General features: G+C 44.4%; 1 long non-coding RNA gene across 1 annotated transcript in view; it reads left to right on the top strand.

The window, feature by feature from the left end:
* The first annotated feature begins 5,776 nt into the window (after window positions 1-5,776).
* Window positions 5,777-17,371, top strand: part of LOC138851564 (uncharacterized) — an 86,570-nt gene continuing 74,975 nt past the window's right edge. Inside the window, exon 1 of the long non-coding RNA XR_011391278.1 lies at window positions 5,777-5,830. This is a non-coding gene — a long non-coding RNA (uncharacterized lncRNA). The remainder of the gene's footprint in view (window positions 5,831-17,371) is intronic.

Raw genomic sequence — 17,371 nt, 5'->3', positions numbered from 1 at the left:
GTGAGGGAGAGTGTGAGTGTGAGTGAGGGAAAGGGTGAGTGTGAGTGAGGGAGAGTGTGAGTGCGAGTAAGGGAGAGTGTGAGTGTGAGTGAAGGAGAATGTGAGTGTGTGTGAGGGAGAGTGTGAGTGAGTAAGAGAGTGTGAGTGAGAGTGTGAGTGAGGGAAAGGGTGAGTGTGAGTGAAGGAGAGTGTGAGTGTGAGTGAGGGAGAGTGTGTGAGAGAGAGTGTGAGTTTGAGTGAGAGAGAATGTGAGTGTGAGTGAGGGAGAGTGTGAGTGTGAGTGAGGGAGAGAGCGAGTGTGAGTGAGGGAGAATGTGAGTGTGAGTGAGGGAGAGTGTGAATGCGAGTGTGAGTGAGGGAGAGTGTGAGTAAGGAAGAGTGTGAGTGTGATTGAGGGAGAGAGTGTGAGGGAGAGAGAATGTGAGTGTGAGTGAGGGAGAGAGTGAGTGTGAGGGAGAGAGTGAGTGTGAATGAGAAAGTGTGTGAGTGTGAGTGAGGGAGAGAGATTGAGTGTGAGTGAGGGAGAGAGTGAGTGTGAGGAAGTGTGAGTGTGAATGAGGGAGAATGGGTGAGGGAGAGTTTATGTGAGAGAGGGAGAGTACTCACCTAATAGTACTCACCTCATTGTGGTTGCAGGGGTCGATACTCAGCTCCTGGCCTCGCCTCTTCACTGACCGCTACTGGGTCCTCCCTCTCCCTACTCCATGAGGTTTATCATACCTCATCTTAAAGCTATGTATAGTTCCTGCCTCTACTACATCGCTTGCCAGACTATTCCACTTCCTAACTACTCTGTGACTGAAGAAATACTTCCTAACATCCCTTTGACTCATCTGAGTCTTCAGCTTCCGATTGTGACCCCTTGTTTCTGTGTCCCATCTCTGGAACATCCTGTCTCTGTCCACCTTGTCTATTCCACGTTGTATTTTGTATGTCGTTATCATGTTTTTTCTGACCCTCCTGTCCTCCAGTGTCGTCAGGCCGATTTCCCTTAATCTTTTTTCATAGGACATTCTCCTGAACTCCGGAACTAGCCTTGTTGCAAACCTTTGCACTTTCTCTAATTTTTTGACATGTTTGATCAGGTGTGGGTTCCAAACTGGTGCTGCGTACTCCAGTATGAGCCTAACGTACACTGTGTATAAAGTCTTGAACGATTCCTTACTGAGGTACCGGAACGCTATTCTCACGTTTGCCAGGAGCCCATATGCCGCAGCAGTTATCAGGTTGATGTGTGCTTCCGGAGACATGCTCGGTATTATACTCACCCCAAGATTTTTTTCCTTGCGTGAGATTTGCAGTCTTTGGCCACCTAGATTATACTCTGTCTGCGGTCTTCTTTGCCCTTCATCGGTCTTCGTGGCTTTGCATTTGGCGGGGTTAAATTCGAACAGCCAGTTGCAGGACCACATGTCCAGCCTGTCCAGGTCTCTTTGTAGTCCTGCCTGATCGTATTCTGATTTAATTCTCCTCATTAACTACATATCATCTGCAAACAGGGACATTTCTGAGTCTATCCTTCCAGTCATGTCATTCACATATACCAAAAACAGCACAGGTCCTATGACTGACCCCTGTGGAACTCCCCTCGTCACAGGGGCCCATTGTGATACCTCATCTCCCACTATGACTCGTCGTTGCCTCCCTGTCAGGTATTTTCTGATCCATTGCAGTACCCTTCCTGTTATACGTGCCTGATCCACTAGCTTCTGCACTGATCACTTGTAAGGAACTATGTCGAAGGCCTTCCTGCAGTCCAAGAAAATGCAATCAACCCACACTTCTCTCTCGTGTCATACCTCTGTTACCTCATCATAGAACTCCAGTAGGTTTGTGACACAGGATTCGCCTTCCATAAATCCGTGCTGGTTGGCGTTGATACTCTTGTTCCGTTCCAGGTGCTCCTCCACTCTCCTCCTGATAAACTTCTCCATGACTTTGCATACTATACACGTCAGTGACACTGATCTATAGTTTAGTGGCTCTTTTCTGTCTCATTTTTTAAATATGGTACTACATTAGCCGTCTTCCATACTTCAGGTTTCAAGGGATGTGTTGAAGATTGTAGTTAGTGGCACACACAGTATTTCTGCTCCCTCTCTAAGAACCTATGGGGAGATGTTGTCTGGTCTCATTGCCTTTGAGGTATCAAAGTCCCTTAGCAGCTTCTTCACCTCCTCCTCAGTTGTGTGTATGTATTCCAACACTTGTTGGTATATTCCTTGTTTGTATACCCCTTTGTTCTGTCCACCCAGAGGCCTTCCTGTCTCCACCGTAAATACTTCCTTAAATCTCATGTTGAGCTCCTCGTATACCTCTTGATCGTTTCTGGTGAATTCCCCACCTTCTTTCCTCAGCCTTATCACCTGGCCTTTTACTGTTGTCTTCCTCCTAATGTGGCTATACAGCAGTTTCGGGTCAGACTTGAGTTTCGATGTTATGTCGTTTTCATACTATCGCTGGGCCTCCCTCCTTATCTGTGCATACTCGTTTCTGGTTCTCCGACTAATCTCTTTGTTTTCCTGGGTCCTTTGCTTCCTGTACCTTTTCCATTCTCTGGTGCACTTAGTTTTTACCTATCTACACCTTTGGGTAAACCAAGGACTTGTTTTGGTCTTCCCATCATTTGTATTGCCCTTGGGAATAAGCTTTACCTCTGCCTCCTTGCATTTTGTTGTTATGTATTCCATCATTTCATTTACTGACTTTCCTTCCTCACTGAACCTCCTGCAGTAAATTCCTCATATCTGTGTATTCCTCCCTTTTATATTTTGATTTTTCCCATTCAACTCCCGTTTCCCTCTCCACCTGCAACTTTATGATCCCCATGTGGCTCCAGGTTTTCCTATTTGATCTCCCTGTGGTTGAAATCACCCATAACCAGTAATTTTGCTCTGCTCAAGTGAGCTCTTCTTTGAACCTCAGCCAATGTGTCCACCATTGCTCTGTTGCTCTCTTCATATTCCTCTCCTTGCCTCCTGTAGTTCTGTAGTGGATTATACATTACTGCAATGACTACCTTATGTTCCTAGAGAGAAGTGTACTTACTATGTAATCCCTTCCTCCAATTTCGTCCATGCCTTCCATTTCCTAAAATCTTCATCGGTTTTTATGAGCAGTGCAACCCCTCCTTCACCTCTGCTGCTTCTATCTTTCCTCAGGATCTGATATCCTGGTGGGAAGATTGCGTCTGTTATTGTCTCAGTAAGTTCCGTTTCTGTGATTGCTATGATGTCTGGGGACTTCTCATTGATTCTTTCATGCCACTCTTCAAATTTATTCTCTGTTCCATCAGCGTTCGTGTACCAAACCTTCAACTTCTTTTTCTAAAACTGTGACCCTGGTAAAAGATTGGGGTTGGGGGATCGAAAGCTCTGGCGGGGGCCTATGGGGGGCTGTGGTGCAGGTGGGGGCAGAGTTCCCATAACGGGTTGCTGTAGGGGTGAGGTTTGTGGTGTGGGGAGTGGGGACGGAGGGATCAGTGTGTGAGTGTCGGTTTAGATTGTACATTTGCCTTGGGTTTGTCACGGTTGGAGTCCTTCTGTGGGTGTTTCAGAAGGGTGTGCTTGCTTTTCCACCTGCATCTGGGTTCTTCTGCTCCTCTTTGTCATTTCCTCTCGTCCCTCCTTTCGTTTTTGTACTCTTTCAGTATCATCCTTTCCTCTTGTGTTCTGTCTCGATCGAGGTACACACTCTGGTACTCTTGTTTGTCTCTCAGTCGTACTTTCTCCTGCAGTATCATGGTTTGAGTTGATTCTGCATTGAAAATTACTTTGAGAGGCCATTTCTGTCCCTTGCAAACCACCCAATTCTCTGAAAATTTGCCACCTGGGTCATGTCGACCTCACCTATTGCTTTCATAATACCTATAATCACATTTTTCTCCTCCTGTTTCCTTTCATCGTAGGTTTCCCCTTCAACTTCCTGGAACCCATAGACAAAACCTGATCTTTCCCTTTCCTCTTCCCACTGTGTCTCCCATTGCATCCTCTGAGGTGTTTTAGTTCTTTCCATTGGAGCATTCCTTCCTTCAGTCCCTTCCCTGGCTGAGGCCCCTATGCTCAATGGACTGTCTTTCCTGCTCAGCTGTTCCTGGCCCCAGCAGGTGTCTATTAGAGTCTCTGCATTTGTCATTGCCTCTTCATTGTCTTCAGACCTCTCATATTTTCCTAGTGTGCTCCTCATCTTTGCCTTGGCCCCATGTGGGTCTGGTAGGGCCCTTGTATACAGTATAGCAACTTTGCTCCCTTCAGGCCACTTGTCTGTGCCTGATGCAGAAGTTCCTGATTTTATGTCTGTACTGTCATTTATCTCTTTTAGCTGTTTCAGTTTTCTTGGTTCCTCTTCTAAGCATTGTATCTTAGCTTTTGCTACTATGGCTTGTTGCTCCCACTTCCTGCTCTCTGCAGCTATCCTCTCCTCCATTTTCCTGCCAAGTTCATCTAGTTTCCTTCCCCAGTCTTCCTCCCTTTTTTTGAGCTCTGCCTCCCAATCTTCCCTCCCAGGTTCCTCCACCAGATCCCTGGTTCTTTGCCTTTTTGGGTAACCCGTTGTGCCCCAGAACAAGCCTGTGAACTTTTGACTGGGTGTTTGTGTTAGATGGGTATTCTGTGTATGTGAGTGTGTGTGTGTACTTACCTATATGTACTCACCTATACGTGGTTGCAGGGGTCGATTCATGGCTCCTGTCTCCACCTCTTCATTGGTCAAAACTAAGTCACTCTCTCACTGCTCCATGAGCTTTATCATACGTCTTCTTAAAGCTATGTATGGAATTTGCCTCCACTACTTTACTCTCCAGATTCCACTTCCTGACAACTCTAAGGCTAAAGAAATGCTTCCTAACATGCCTATGACTCATATGGGTTTTCAACTTTCAACTGTGGCCCCTTGTTCCTGTATCCCATCTTTGAAAAATTCGAGCCCTGTCTACCTTTTCAATTCCTCTTACTATTTTATATGTCGTTATCAAGTCCCCCTATCCCTACTATCCTCTAGTATCATCAGGTTGAGTTCCCTTAATCTCTTCTCGTAAGACATACCCTTCAGTTCCAGGACTAATCTTATTGCAAACTTTTGCACTTTCTCCAATTTCTTGACGTGTTTGACTAAGTGTGGGTTCCATATTAGTGCTGCATACTCCAGTATGGGCCTGACGTACACGGTGTTCAATGTCGTGAATGAATCCTTACTCAGATGTGGAAATGCTATTCCCTGGTTTGCCACACCCCTTATGGTGCAGCAGTTATTTCATTGATGTGTGCCTCAGGGGATATGTTCGTTATAATGCTTACCTCAAGATCTTTTTCTTTAAGTGACGTTTGCAGCCTTTGATCCCCTAACCTGTACTCTGCCTGCGGTCTTCTTTGTCCTTCCCCAGCCTTCATGACTTCGCACTTACTGGTGTTAAACTTCAGCAGCCATTTGTCGGATCAGTCTTGCAGTTTGTCCACATACGTTTGTAATCATAGCTGATCCTCACCAGCTTGTGTGTGTGTGTGTGTGCTTCCAAATTTGTTTCCGTACACGTGTACACTCATTCGCATGGCCTTCATACTCAATGGTTTAGGGACACACAGTTCGCCTGAGTGAGAGAAAGAGTATATAACCACTGGTTTAATGAGCGTATCAACTCGTATGTTATACTCTTCTACAAATCATCGTGAATTCTGGGTTTTTGATGCTTGGAAGACACGTCAAGGGTACATTTGTAAGCGTCCTCAAGAACCGGAATTAGGAGGTTAGAGGATTCAGGTATATAAGAGCACTGTTCAGGTGATCTTGTCAGACAGTGTGTAACATCCAGTGAACCTCCACATTTGCATTACTGGTGAGTATTGTACTGATCCTCTGCAGTTAACATAGGGAGTAGAGAAGACTCTCACGTTTCGTAGAGCAAGTGTTAAGTTAAACACCACTTCACTTTGTATAGATTTTTTTTTTGTATTGCCTGAGTCTTTTCAACATTGTTAGCTTTGTATTGTATGAATGCAAATAGAGTGAATGTAGGGATCCAGAGAGAGTGAGTGCAGGGATACAGAGAGAGTGAATGTAGGGATCCAGAGAGAGTGAATGTAGGGATCCAGAGAGAGTGAAGTAGGGATCCAGAGAGAGTGAGTGCAGGGATCCAGAGAGAGTGAATGTAGGGATCCAGAGATAGTGAATGTAGGGATCCAGAGAGAGATAATGTAGGGATCCAGAGAGAGTGAATGTAGGGATCCAGAGAGAGTGAGTGCAGGGATCCAGAGAGAGTGAATGTAGGGATCCAGATAGAGTGAATGTAAGGATGCAGAGAGAGAGTGAATGTAGGGATCCGGAGAGAGTGAATGTGAGGGATTCCAAGATAGTGAATGAAGGGATCCAGAGAGAATGAATGTAATGATCCAGAGAGAGTGAATGTAGGGATCCAGAGAGAGTGAATGTAGGAATCCAGAGAGAACGAATGTAGGGATACAGAGAGAGTGAATGTAAGGATGCAGAGAGAGTGAATGTAGGGATCCAGAGAGAGTGAATGTAGGCATCCAAAGAGAGTGAATGTAGGGATCCAGAGAGAGTGAATGTAATGATCCAGAGAGAGTGAATGTAGAGATCCAGAGAGAGTGAATGTAAGGATACAGAGAGAGTGAATGTAGGAATCCAGAGAGAATGAATGTAGAGATCCAGAGAGAGTGAATGTAGGGATCCAGAGAGAGTGAACGTAGGGATCCAGAGAGAGTGAATGTAGGGATCCAGAGAGAGTGAATGTAGGGATCCAGAGAGAGTGAATGTAGGAATCCAGAGAGAGTGAATGTAGGGATCCAGAGAGAGTGAATGTAGGGATCCAGAGAGAATGAATGTAGAGATCCAGAGAGAGTGAATGTAGGGATCCAGAGAGAGTGAACGTAGGGATCCAGAGAGAGTGAACGTAGGGATCCAGAGAGAGTGAATGTAGGGATCCAGAGAGAGTGAATGTAGGCATCCAAAGAGAGTGAATGTAGGGATCCAGAGAGAGTGAATGTAATGATCCAGAGAGAGTGAATGTAGAGATCCAGAGAGAGTGAATGTAAGGATACAGAGAGAGTGAATGTAGGAATCCAGAGAGAATGAATGTAGAGATCCAGAGAGAGTGAATGTAGGGATCCAGAGAGAGTGAACGTAGGGATCCAGAGAGAGTGAATGTAGGGATCCAGAGAGAGTGAATGTAGGGATCCAGAGAGAGTGAATGTAGGAATCCAGAGAGAGTGAATGTAGGGATCCAGAGAGAGTGAATGTAGGGATCCAGAGAGAATGAATGTAGAGATCCAGAGAGAGTGAATGTAGGGATCCAGAGAGAGTGAACGTAGGGATCCAGAGAGAGTGAATGTAGGGATCCAGAGAGAGTGAATGTAGGGATCCAGAGAGAGTGAACGTAGGGACCCAGAGAGAGTGAATGTAGGGATCCAGAGAGAATGAATGTAGAGATCCAGAGAGAGTGAACGTAGGGATCCAGAGAGAGTGAATGTAGGAATCCAGAGAGAGTGAATGTATGGATCCAGAGAGAGTGAACGTAGGGATCCAGAGAGAGTGAATGTAGGAATCCAGAGAGAGTGAATGAAGGGATCCAGAGAGAGTGAATGTAGGGATCCAGAGAGAGTGAAGGTAGGGATCCAGAGAGAGTGAATGTAGGGATCCAGAGAGAATGAATGTAGGGATCCAGAGAGAGTGAATGAAGGGATCCAAAGAGAGTGAATGCAGGGATCCAGAGAGAGAGGGAATATAGGGATAAACAGATAGTGAATGTAGGGATCCAGAGACACTGAATACATAGATCCAGTGAGAGTGCATGTAGGGATCCAGAGAGAATGAATGTAGGGATCCAGAGAGAGTGAATGTAGGGATCCAGAGAGAGTGAATGTAGGGATCCAGAGAGAGAGAATGTAGGAATCCAGTGAGAGTGAATGAAGGGATTCAGAGAGAGGGAATGTAGGGATCCAGAGAGAGTGAATGTAAGGATCCAGAGATAGTGAAAGTAGGACTCCAGAGAGAGTGAATGTAGGGATCCAGAGAGGGTGAATGTATGGATCCAGAGAGAGTGAATGTAGGGATCCAGAGAGGGTGAATATATGGATCCAGAGAGAGTGAATGCAGGGATCCAGAGAGAGTGAATGTAGAGATCCAGAGAGAGTGAATGTAGGGATCCAGAGAGAGTGAATGTAGGAATCCAGAGAGAGTGAATGTAGGGATCCAGAGAGAGTGAATGTAGGGATCCAGAGAGAGTGAATGTAGGGATCCAGAGAGAGTAAATGTAGGGATCGGAGAGAGTGAATGTAGGGGTCCAGAGAGAGTGAATGATGGGATCCAGAGAGAGTGAATGCAGAGATTCAGAGAGAGTGAATGTAGGGATCCAGAGAGAGTGAATGTAGGGATCCAGATAGAGTGAATGTAGGGATGAAGAGATAGTGAATGCAGGGATCCAGAGACACTGAATACAAAGATCCAGTGAGAGTGCATGTAGGGATCCAGAGAGAGAGAATGTAGGGATCCAGATAGAGTGAATGTCGGGATTCAGTGAGAGTGAATGAAGGGATCCAGAGAGAGTGAATGCAGGGATTCAGAGAGAGTGAATGTAGGGATCCACAGAGAGTGAATGTAGGGATCCAGAGACACTGAATATATAGATCCAGTGAGAGTGCATGTAGGGATCCAGAGAGAGTGAATGCAGGGATTCAGAGAGAGTGAATGTAGGGATCCAGAGAGAGAGTGAATGTAGGGATCCAGAGAGAGTGAATGTAGGGATCTAGAGAGACTGAATGAAAGGATAAAGAGACAGTGTAGGGATCCAGAGACACTAAATACAAAGATCCAGTGAGAGTGCATGTAGGGATCCAGAGAGAATGAATGAAGGGATCTAGAGAGAGTGAATGCACGGATCCAGTTAGAGTGAATGTAAAAATCCAGAGAGAGTGAATATAGGAATCCAGAGAGAGTGAATGTAGGGATCCAGAGAGAGTGAATGTAGGGATCCAGAGAGAGTGAATGTAAGGATCCAGAGAGAGTGAATGTAGAAATCCAGAGAGAGTGAAAGTAGGGATCCAGAGAGAGTGAATGCATGGATCCAGAGTGAGTGAATGTAGGGATCCAGGGAGGGTGAATGTATGGATGCAGAGAGAGTGAATGCAGAGGTCCAGAGAGAGTGAATGTAGAGATCCAGAGAGAGTGAATGTAGGGATCAAGAGATAGTGAATGTAGGGATCCAGAGAGAGTGAATGTAGGGATCCAGAGAGAGTGAATGTAGGAATCCAGAAAGAGTGAATGTAGGGATCCATAGAGAGTGAATGTAGGGATGCAGAGAGAGTGAATGTAGGGATCCATAGAGAGTGAATGTAGGAATCCAGAGAGAGTGAATGTAGGGATCCACAGAGGGTGAATGTATGGATCCAGAGAGAGCGAATGTTGGATCCAGAGAGGGTGAATGTAGGGATCCAGAGAGAATGAATGTAATTATCAAGAGAGAGCGAATATGAAGATCCACAGAGAGTGAATGTAAGATCCAGAGAGAGTGAATGTAGGGATCCAGAGAAAGTGAATGTAGAGATCCAGAGAGAGTGAATGTAATTATCAAGAGAGAGCGAATATGAAGATCCACATAGAGTGAAAGTAAGATCCAGAGAGAGTGAATGCAGGAATCCAGAGAAAGTGAATGTAGAGATCCAGAGAGAGTGAATGTAATTATCCAGAGAGAGCGAAAATAAAGATCCACAGAGAGTGAATGTAAGATCCAGAGAGAGTGAATGTAGGGATCCAGAGAGAGTGAATGTTGGATCCAGAGAGAGAAATGTTGGATCCAGAGAGAGTGAATGTTGGGATTCAGAGAGAGTGAAAATAGGCATCCAGAGAGAGTAAACACAGAGACCCAGAAAGAGTGAATGTTGGGATCATCAGAGAGTGAATGAAGTAATCTAGATTCATTGAGTGTAGGGATCCTGAGAGAGTGAATGTAAGGATCCAGAGAGGATGAATGTAGGAATCCCAAGAGAGTGAATGTCAGGATCCACAGAGAGTAAATGTAAGGATCCAAAGAGACTGAATGTAAGGATCCAGAGAGAGTAAATGTAAGGATCCAGAGAGGGTGAATATAAGGATCGAAAGAGAATGATCGTAAGGATCAAGAGAGAGTGAATGTAAGGATCCAAAGAGAGTGAATGTAAGGAACCAGAGAGAGTGAATGTAGGGATCCAAGGAGAGAGAATGTAAGGATCGAGTGAGAGTGAATGTAAGGATCGAGTGAGAGTGAATGTAAGGATCCAGAGAGAGTGAATGTAGGGATCCAAGGAGAGTGAATGTGAGTATCCAGAGAGAGTGAATGTAAGGATCAAGGGAGAGTGAATGTAAGGACCCAGAGAGAATGAATATGAGGATCCAGAGAGAGTGAATGTAAGGATCCAGAGAAGGTGAATAAGAGGATCGAAAGAGAGTGAATGTAAGGATCAAGAGAGAGTGAATGTAAGGATCCAGAGAGAGTGAATGTAAGGATCCAGAGAGAGTGAATATAAGCATCGAGCGAGAGTGAATGTAAAAATCGAGTGAGAGTGAATGTAAGGATCCAGAGAGAGTGAATGTAAGGATCCAGAGAGAGTGAATGAAGGGATCCAAGGAGAGTGAATGTAGAGATCCAGAGAGAGTGAATATAGGAATCCAGAGAGAGTGAATGTAAGGATCCAGAGAGAGTGAATGTAAGGATCAAGAGAGTGAATGTAAGGATCCAGAGAGAGTGAATGTAAGGATCCAGAGAGAGTGAATGTGATTATCCAGAGAGAGTGAATATAGGATTCCAGAGAGAGTGAATGTAAGGATCCAGAGAGAGTGAATGTAAGGATCCAGAGAGAGTGAATGTAAGGATCCAGAGAGAGTGAATGTAAGGATCCAGAGAGAGTGAATGTAAGGATCCAGGGAGTGTGAATGTAAGGATCCTGACAGAGTGAATGTAAGGATCCGGACAGAGTGAATGTAAGGATCCAGACAGAGTGAATGTAACGATCCAGAGAGATTGAATGTATGGATCCAGGGAGAGTGAATGTGAGGATCCAGAGAGAGTGAATGTAAGGATCCAGAGAGAATGAATATACGGATCCAGAGAGAGTGAATGTAAGGATTCAGAGAGAGTGAATGTAAGGATCCAGAGAGAATGAATATTCGGATCCAGAGAGAGTGAATGTAAGGATTCAGAGAGAGTGAATGTAAGGATCCAGAGAGAGTGAATGTAGAGATCCAAGGAGAGTGAATGCTAGGATCCAGAGACAATGAATGTAAGGATGAAGATAGAGTGAATGTAAGGATCCAGAGAGAGTGAATGTAAGGATCCAGAGAGATTGAATGCAGGGATCCAGATAGAGTGAATGTCGGGATTCAGTGAGAGTGAATGAATATATAGATCCAGTGAGAGTGCAACTAGGGATCCAGAGAGAGTGAATGTAAGGATTCAGAGAGAGTGAATGTAAGGATCCAGAGAGAGTGAATGTAGGGATCAAGAGAGAGTGAATGAAAGGATAAAGAGACAGTGAATGTAGGAATCCAGAGAGAGTGAATGTAGGGATCCAGAGAGAGTGAATGTAGGTATCCAGAGAGGGTGAATGTATGGATGCAGAGAGAGTGAATGTAGGGATCCAGAGATAGTGAATGTAGGGATCCAGAGAGAGTGAATGTAGGAATCCAGAGCGATTGTATGTAGGGATCCAGAGAGAGTGAATGTAGGGATCCAGAGAGAGTGAATGTACGGATTCAGAGAGAGTGAATGTAGGGATCCAGAGAGAGTGAATGTAGGGATCCATAGATCCAGAGAGAGTGAATGTAGGGATCCAGAGAGAGTGAATGTAGAGATCCAGAGAGAGTGAATGTAGGGATCCAGATAGAGTGAATGTAGGGATCCAGAGAGAGTGAATGTAGGGATCCAGAGAGTGTGTATGTAGGGATCCAGAGATAGTGAATGTAGGGATCCAGAAAGAGCGAATGTAGGGAATCAGAGAGAGTGAATGTAGGGATCCAAAGAGAGTGAATGTAATTATCCAGAGAGAGCGAAAATAAAGATCCAGAGAGAGAGTGAATGTAGGGATCCAGAGAGAGTGAATGTTGGATCCAGAGAGAGTGAATGTTGGATCCAGAGAGAGTGAATGTTGGGATTCCAGAGAGAGTGAGACCCAGAAAGAGTGAATGTATAAGGATCCAGAGAGAGTGAATGTAAGATCCAGAGAGAGTGAATGTAGGGATCCAGAGAGAGTGAATGTTGAATCCAGAGAGGGTGAGTATAAGGATCGAAAGAGAATGAACGTAAGGATCAAGAGAGAGTGAATATAAGGATCCAGAGAGAGTGAATGTAAAGACCCAGAGAGAGAGAATGTAAGGATCCAGAGAGAGTGAATGTAGGGATCCAAGGAGAGTGAATGTGAGGATTCAGAGAGAGTGAATGTAAGGATCCAGAGAGAGTGAATGTAGGGATCCAGAGAGAGTGAATGTAGGGATCCAAGGAGAGTGAATGTGAGAATCCAGAGAGAGTGAATGTAAGGATCAAGGGAGAGTGAATGCAAGGATCCAGAGAGAATGAATGTGAGGATCCAGAGAGAGTGAATGTAGGAATTCAGAGAGAGTGAATGTAAGGATTTAGAGAGGGTGAACAAGAGGATCGAAAGAGAGTGAATGTAAGGATCAAGAGAGAGTGAATGTAAGGATCCAGAGAGAGTGAATGTAAGGATCCAGAGAGAGTGAATGTAAGGATCCAGAGAGAGTGAATGTAAGGATCCAGAGAGAGTGAATGTAAGGATCCAGAGAGAGTGAATGTAAGGATCCAGAGAGAGTGAATATAGGGATCCAGAGAGAGTGAATGTAAGGATCCAGAGAGAGTGAATATAAGGATCCAGAGAGAGTGAATATAAGGATCCAGAGAGGGTGAATAAGAGGATGGAAAGAGAGTGAATGTAAGGATCCAGAGAGAGTGAATGTAAGGATCCAGAGAGAGTGAATGTAAGGATCCAGAGAGAGTGAATGTAAGGATCCAGAGAGAGTGAATGTAAGGATCCAGAGAGAGTGAATGTAAGGATCCAGAGAGAGTGAATGTAAGGATCCAGAGAGAGTGAATGTAGGGATCCAGAGAGAGTGAATGTAGGGATCCAGAGAGAGTGAATGTAAGGATCCAGAGAGAGTGAATGTAGGGATCCAGAGAGAGTGAATGTAGGGATCCAGAGAGAGTGAATGTAGGGATCCAGAGAGAGTGAATGTAAGGATCCGGAGAGGGTTAATATAAGGATCGAGAGAGAGTGAATATAGGGATCAGAGAGATTGAGTGTATGGATCCAGGGAGAGTGAATGTAGGGATCCAAGGAGAGTGAATGTGAGGATTCAGAGAGAGTGAATGTAAGGATCCAGAGCGAGTGAATATACGGATCCAGAGAGAGTGAATGTAAGGATTCAGAGAGAGTGAATGTAAGGATACAGAGAGAGTGAATGTAAGGATAAAGAGAGAGTGAATGTAGGGATCCATAGAGAGTGAATGTAGGGATCCAGAGAGAGTGAATGTAGGGATCCAGAGAGAGTGAATGTAGGGATCCAGAGAGAGTGAATGTAGGGATCCAGAGAGAGTGAATGTAGGGATCCAGAGAGAGTGAATGTAGGGATCCAGAGAGAGTGAATGTAGGTATCCAGAGAGAGTGAATGTAGGGATCCAGAGAGAGTGAATGTAGGGATCCAGAGAGAGTGAATTTAGGGATCCAGAGAGAGTGAATGTAGGGATCAAGAGAGAGTGAATGTAGGGATCCACAGAGACTGAAGTAGGGATCCAGAGAGAGTGAATGGAGGGATCCAGAGAGAGTGAATGTAGGGATCCACAGAGAGTGAATGTAGGGATCCAGAGAGAGTGAATGTAGGGATCCAGAGAGAGTGAATGTAGGGATCCACAGAGAGTGAATGTAGGGATCCAGAGAGAGTGAATGTAGGGATCCAGAGAGAGTGAATGTAGGGATCCAGAGAGAGTGAATGTAAGGATCCAGAGAGAGTGAATGTAAGGATCCAGAGAGAGTGAATGTAGGGATCCAGAGAGAGTGAATATAGGGATCCAGAGAGAGTGAATGTAGGGATCCAGAGAGAGTGAATGTAGGGATCCAGAGAGAGTGAATGTAGGGATCCAGAGAGAGTGAATGTAGAGATCCAGAGAGAGTGAATGTAGGGATCCAGAGAGAGTGAATGTAGGGATCCAGAGAGAGTGAATGTAGGGATCCAGAGAGAGTGAATGCAGGGATCCAGAGAGAGTGAATATAGGAATAAAGAGAGAGTGAATGTAAGGATCCAGGGAGAGTGAATATAAGGATCCAGAGCGAGTGAATGTAAGGACCCAGGGAGTGTGAATGTAAGGATCCGGACAGAGTGAATGTAAGGATACAGACAGAGTGAATGTAAGGATCCAGACATAGTGAATGTAACGATCCAGAGAGATTGAATGTAGGGATCCAGGGAGAGTGAATATAAGGATCCAGAGAGTGTGAATGTAAAGACCCGGAGAGAGTGAATGTAGGGATCCAAGGAGAGTGAATGTAAGGATTCAGAGAGAGTGAATGTAAGGATCCAGAGAAAGTGAATGTAGGGATCCAGAGAGAGTGAATAAGGATCCAGAGACAGTGAATGTAAGGATAAAGATAGAGTGAATGTAAGGATCAAGAGAGAGTGAATGTAGGGATCCAGAGAGAGTGAATGTAGAGATCCAGAGAGAGTGAATATAGGTATCCAGAGAGAGTGAATGTAGGGATCCAGAGAGAGTGAATGTAAGGATCCAGAGAGAGTGAATATAAGGATCCAGAGAGAGTGAATATAAGGATCCAGAGAGAGTGAATATAAGGATCCAGAGAGAGTGAATATAAGGATCCAGAGAGAGTGAATATAAGGATCCAGAGAGAGTGAATATAAGGATCCAGAGAGAGTGAATATAAGGATCCAGAGGTAGTGAATATAAGGATCCAGAGAGAGTGAATATAAGGATCCAGAGAGAGTGAATATAAGGATCCAGAGAGAGTGAATATAAGGATCCAGAGAGAGTGAATATAAGGATCCAGAGAGAGTGAATATAAGGATCCAGAGAGAGTGAATATAAGGATCCAGAGAGAGTGAATATAAGGATCAAGAGAGAGTGAATATAAGTATCCAGAGAGAGTGAATATAAGGATCCAGAGAGAGTGAATATAAGGATCCAGAGAGAGTGAATATAAGGATCCAGAGAGAGTGAATATAAGGATCCAGAGAGAGTGAATATAAGGATCCAGAGAGAGTGAATATAAGGATCCAGAGAGAGTGAATATAAGGATCCAGAGAGAGTGAATATAAGGAGAGTGAATATAAGGATCCAGAGAGAGTGAATATAAGGATCCAGAGAGAGTGAATATAAGGATCCAGAGAGAGTGAATATAAGGATCCAGAGAGAGTGAATATAAGGATCCAGAGAGAGTGAATATAAGGATCCAGAGAGAGTGAATATAAGGATCCAGAGAGAGTGAATATAAGGATCCAGAGAGAGTGAATATAAGGATCCAGAGAGAGTGAATATAAGGATCCAGAGAGAGTGAATATAAGGATCCAGAGAGAGTGAATATAAGGATCCAGAGAGAGTGAATATAAGGATCCAGAGAGAGTGAATATAAGGATCCAGAGAGAGTGAATATAAGGATCCAGAGAGAGTGAATATAAGGATCCAGAGAGAGTGAATATAAGGATCCAGAGAGAGTGAATATAAGGATCCAGAGAGAGTGAATATAAGGATCCAGAGAGAGTGAATATAAGGATCCAGAGAGAGTGAATATAAGGATCCAGAGAGAGTGAATATAAGGATCCAGAGAGAGAATATAAGTGAATATAAGGATCCAGAGAGAGTGAATATAAGGATCCAGAGAGAGTGAATATAAGGATCCAGAGAGAGTGAATATAAGGATCCAGAGAGAGTGAATATAAGGATCCAGAGAGAGTGAATATAAGGATCCAGAGAGAGTGAATATAAGGATCCAGAGAGAGTGAATATAAGGATCCAGAGAGAGTGAATATAAGGATCCAGAGAGAGTGAATATAAGAGAGTGAATATAAGGATCCAGAGAGAGTGAATATAAGGATCCAGAGAGAGTGAATATAAGGATCCAGAGAGAGTGAATATAAGGATCCAGAGAGAGTGAATATAAGGATCCAGAGAGAGAGAATATAAGGATCCAGAGAGTGAATATAAGGATCCAGAGAGAGTGAATATAAGGATCCAGAGAGAGTGAATATAAGGATCCAGAGAGAGTGAATATAAGGATCCAGAGAGAGTGAATATAAGGATCCAGAGAGAGTGAATATAAGGATCCAGAGAGAGTGAATATAAGGATCCAGAGAGAGTGAATATAAGGATCCAGAGAGAGTGAATATAAGGATCCAGAGAGAGTGAATATAAGGATCCAGAGAGAGTGAATATAAGGATCCAGAGAGAGTGAATATAAGGATCCAGAGAGAGTGAATATAAGGATCCTGAGAGAGTGAATATAAGGATCCAGAGAGAGTGAATATAAGGATCCAGAGAGAGTGAATATAAGGATCCTGAGAGAGTGAATATAAGGATCCTGAGAGAGTGAATATAAGGATCCTGAGAGAGTGAATATAAGGATCCTGAGAGAGTGAATATAAGGATCCAGAGAGAGTGAATATAAGGATCCTGAGAGAGTGAATATAAGGATCCTGAGAGAGTGAATATAAGGATCCTGAGAGAGTGAATATAAAGATCCAGAGAGAGTGAATATAAGGATCCTGAGAGAGTGAATATAAGGATCATGAGACAGTGAATATAAGTACTGAGAGAGTGAATATAAGAATCCAGAGGGAGTGAATATAAGGATCCAGAGGGAGTGAATATAAGTCAGCTGCGGTAAGTGTTGCATCAGTCAGCTGCGGCAACTGTTGCATCAGTCAGCTGCGGTAACTGTTGCATCAGTCAGCTGCGGTAACTGTTGCATCAGTCAGCTGCGGTAACTGTTGCATCAGTCAGCTGCGGTAACTGTTGCATCAGTCAGCTGCGGTAACTGTTGCATCAGTCAGCTGCGGTAACTGTTGCATCAGTCAGCTGCGGTAACTGTTGCATCAGTCAGCTGCGGTAACTGTTGCATCAGTCATCTGCGGTAACTGTTGCATCAGTCAGCTGCGGTAACTGTTGCATTAGTCAGCTGCGGTAACTGTTGCATCAGTCAGCTGCGGTAACTGTTGCATCAGTCAGCTGCGGTAACTGTTGCATCAGTCATCTGCGGTAACTGTTGCATCAGTCAGCTGCGGTAACTGTTGCATCAGTCAGCTGCGGTAACTGTTACATCAGTCAGCTGCGGTAACTGTTGCATCAGTCAGCTGCGGTAACTGTTTCATCAGT

This window comes from Cherax quadricarinatus, unplaced genomic scaffold (assembly GCF_038502225.1).
Source record: "Cherax quadricarinatus isolate ZL_2023a unplaced genomic scaffold, ASM3850222v1 Contig1008, whole genome shotgun sequence".
In the NCBI taxonomy this organism is placed as follows: domain Eukaryota; kingdom Metazoa; phylum Arthropoda; class Malacostraca; order Decapoda; family Parastacidae; genus Cherax; species Cherax quadricarinatus.
This window is presented reverse-complemented; position numbering and strand designations above follow the sequence as displayed.